The 3,042-nt window shown below is 38.8% G+C and overlaps 1 non-coding gene across 1 annotated transcript; it reads right to left on the reverse strand.

Moving 5' to 3' along the window:
- MIR181A-1 (microRNA mir-181a-1) lies at positions 1-110 on the reverse strand. The gene has a single exon (NR_107883.1). It is a non-coding gene; the product is annotated as a microRNA mir-181a-1 (primary transcript).
- Positions 111-3,042: the final 2,932 nt, after the last annotated feature.

Raw genomic sequence — 3,042 nt, forward strand, 5'->3', positions numbered from 1 at the left:
GGTGGAGATGGTGGTTGGCCATAGGGTACAATCAACGGTCGATGGTTTTGATTTTTAATTCCAAACTCACCGACAGCGTTGAATGTTCACTGAAGCAACCTCGAAGCTCAGAATTCTGCTGACCTTACAGTATCTGCGAGGATCTGGAGGGGGTGGGAGACAGAAACGAGCAGAGTAGCTGCAGTCACACATTTTATGCACTTTAAGCCATTTCTGAAGAACAAGGAAGAAGAAGCGTGATTCCTCCAGCCGAGAGTTTGGCAGACCTCCACGTCACATTGTGTGAGAGAGAAGGATCTGTTTCATTGAACTAAAAAAAAGGAAGGCCTCTCTTGGCTTAGTTACAGGGATGAATTTATCTCACTGTTAATGACACGGAGAATTTGTTATTCAAAGTAGCTTGAGGTATCAAATCAAAACAATATCTCATAATTTAAATATGGTTATGCTTATGGTAGGTAAACATGATGTATTTGGATTACATAAATTAAATAGAATTTTCTTACATGACCTAAAATCATATTAATGTTAGTCAATGTTATCCTTTTATATTTAATAGATTTACATTTTTCTAAAAGAGGGTTTTAAAATTAGTATCATTTCAAAACTACTGAACAAAAAATAAATGAAACCAACTCAATACATTTCTCTTAGCTTATGGTACAAAGATTTCATTGATACTGTGAAACGTACAATCTAGTTGTGCTAAAAAGCTGTTCATTTCCAAGGTTTTGGACATGAAAATCCTAACCTTTTTTGTTTGTTTGTTTATTTGTTTCTGCTCTTTTCATACCCCCTTTCTGCAAGAGGGCTTTGTGACTTATACTTTAAATTACTGTGAACTCCAGTGAATATATTTCTAGACCCACTTTCAATAATTTTCTGTCATTAATTTTTTAAAAAAATGTCATTTTGCACATATCAAAATCACGGCAGAAAGTCCCTATTTCATACATTCAAACTGGCACCCAAAGTGGTTATGATTATCCATGGATGACCCAAACCACAATTTGCCCTCCTACTTTGAAGGTGATCACAGTCTATTCAGTTAAGACCGTCGCTCTTGGAATATAAGTGGAACAGGTCCTCTCAACCTGTGTACAGTCCAATATCTTACACAGTCAGAATATTTCAAAGCCATCAATTGCTTCATACCTTCCAGACAATTTTCTTTTCAAGGCAGAGAGTTTAGTGATCTCTCGGGAGTTCACACTGAGGCAACACATAGTCCTAGAATATGAAACAGTGACTAATCTGAACTACATCATGTTTCATTCTTTTGAAATAAGTACACTCTCCCTACAGAATGAAACTCCTGAGGAGGGTGTGCGTGCTCAGGAGCTACTGGAGATGGAAAGACTACTGTCATGGGACGGGGAGCTCACTTGTTTGCATGATCAGTTACAAAGGAAAGCGTATCCCTCGAGCTCTGTTGCCTGAACATGGTGATATTAGCGTCAGGTCAATATGTAAACATTTTCAGTCACGCCTATTCATCTCTGGGTACATCTGCTAACATTTGTATAATAGGGATGCTCTGGAAAAAAAAAAGGCTCTAAATTGTGTATTTTGCATGAACATAAAACATGCATTGGCCTACTAATAAGCAAAGCTCTAGGGTAGTTAGAATTAATTGCAACACATAACCTTGTTTTTCTTCACTTTCCAGCATATTTTCATAGCAGTCCTTAGCAGAATATAATTAACTTAAAATTCTTAAACATAAAAATGGTTCACTTATAACAAAAAGAAATTCGACTAAATTTCATTTACACATAAAATAGCAGTGGTAAATTCAGTAATTAATTCTTTCTTCTTCCATGGACTAAATGGGATACATGATTAGTTATACTTTGTTGAAGATGGTGCCTCCTCTCAGAGCAGTTTACATTTCCACCACTGGAAAATAGGATCTTGTTCTTGCTTGCAGGTACCCTAGTGCCAGAAAAGAAAATAAACTTTTGAGGCCTATATTCGCCCATGTTTTTGCTCCATACTTTGCTTTATTTGCTGATTCAGCTTAGTTTTCCACTGCTTCAAGCATGGCTTTCAATTACTAGTATCTTCTACTCCTATGTTTTCCACATCTTTATTTTCACGACTTAATCTTGGCTGTAAAATATTTATCTCTAAAGCACTGAGATTTGACAGAACCAAGGTTTTACATTTTCTGCAAGAAAGCGTATAGTGTCTCTTTGGGGGAACACAGTGTCACAATTCCAGAATTCTAAGCAGATGGCAGCAATCTGAGTTTTTGCATAGTTTTCCTTGAATGAAAAAGAGCCACAAGACATAGGCCATTTATGGACAAATATCTTCCTCTCCATGTTCCCATCATTTTGGAGGGTCGTGCGGGGAGAATACGAACAATTTGTATCAAAGCCAGATTTATTTTAGCTTTTATTTCTCCATCCCTAAGCTTGTGAGAACATTAAGTATTTCAGTTTTCCTTAAGGTTAGTAGGTCATAAATAAACCAAAGCCATTTCTTTGCTTTGAGCGAGAGGGTCACAGGATACATGAAATATCACTTTTAAACACAGCCAGCCCTAACATGAACTGACAGAGTGACACGGGGAGGCAGCGTGATGAGCCCCGGTAAAAGGCCACAGGGATTTGGAATGCTCGAGTTGTCTGCTTTAGGAATAGATTATATATCTTGTCTGATGACCTGTGCTTAATTTAAGTGACTGCCTCCGCCAGTCCTTCCAGAGGGCAAGTGTGTGAAATAGAGCATCCCAATGTCATCCTGTGGTCCTTCCCCCCGTCTGACGCCTTGACCTACATTGAGCACCAGGCTCTGAGCTGGACCAGCAGCATGGAAGCACACTCTCCTACCGCACAGGTCTTCTCCTTCCTGCTACTTCATCTCGACACTTTAGGGGCAGCTTCTGCTCATGCATATTTATGGTTTAATCAGCTTTATTTTCTGTTCGTGGAAACGAATCTTTTCAAAATAGAAAGAGCAAGAAATGTTGCCTTAGAACAGCAGCCACTGCTGTCTGCTCCCCTCGCCTCACGCTCTCTGAAGCCTGCAATACCT

The sequence above is a fragment of the Ovis aries genome, chromosome 12, assembly GCF_016772045.2.
Source record: "Ovis aries strain OAR_USU_Benz2616 breed Rambouillet chromosome 12, ARS-UI_Ramb_v3.0, whole genome shotgun sequence".
NCBI classification, from domain to species: Eukaryota; Metazoa; Chordata; class Mammalia; order Artiodactyla; family Bovidae; genus Ovis; species Ovis aries.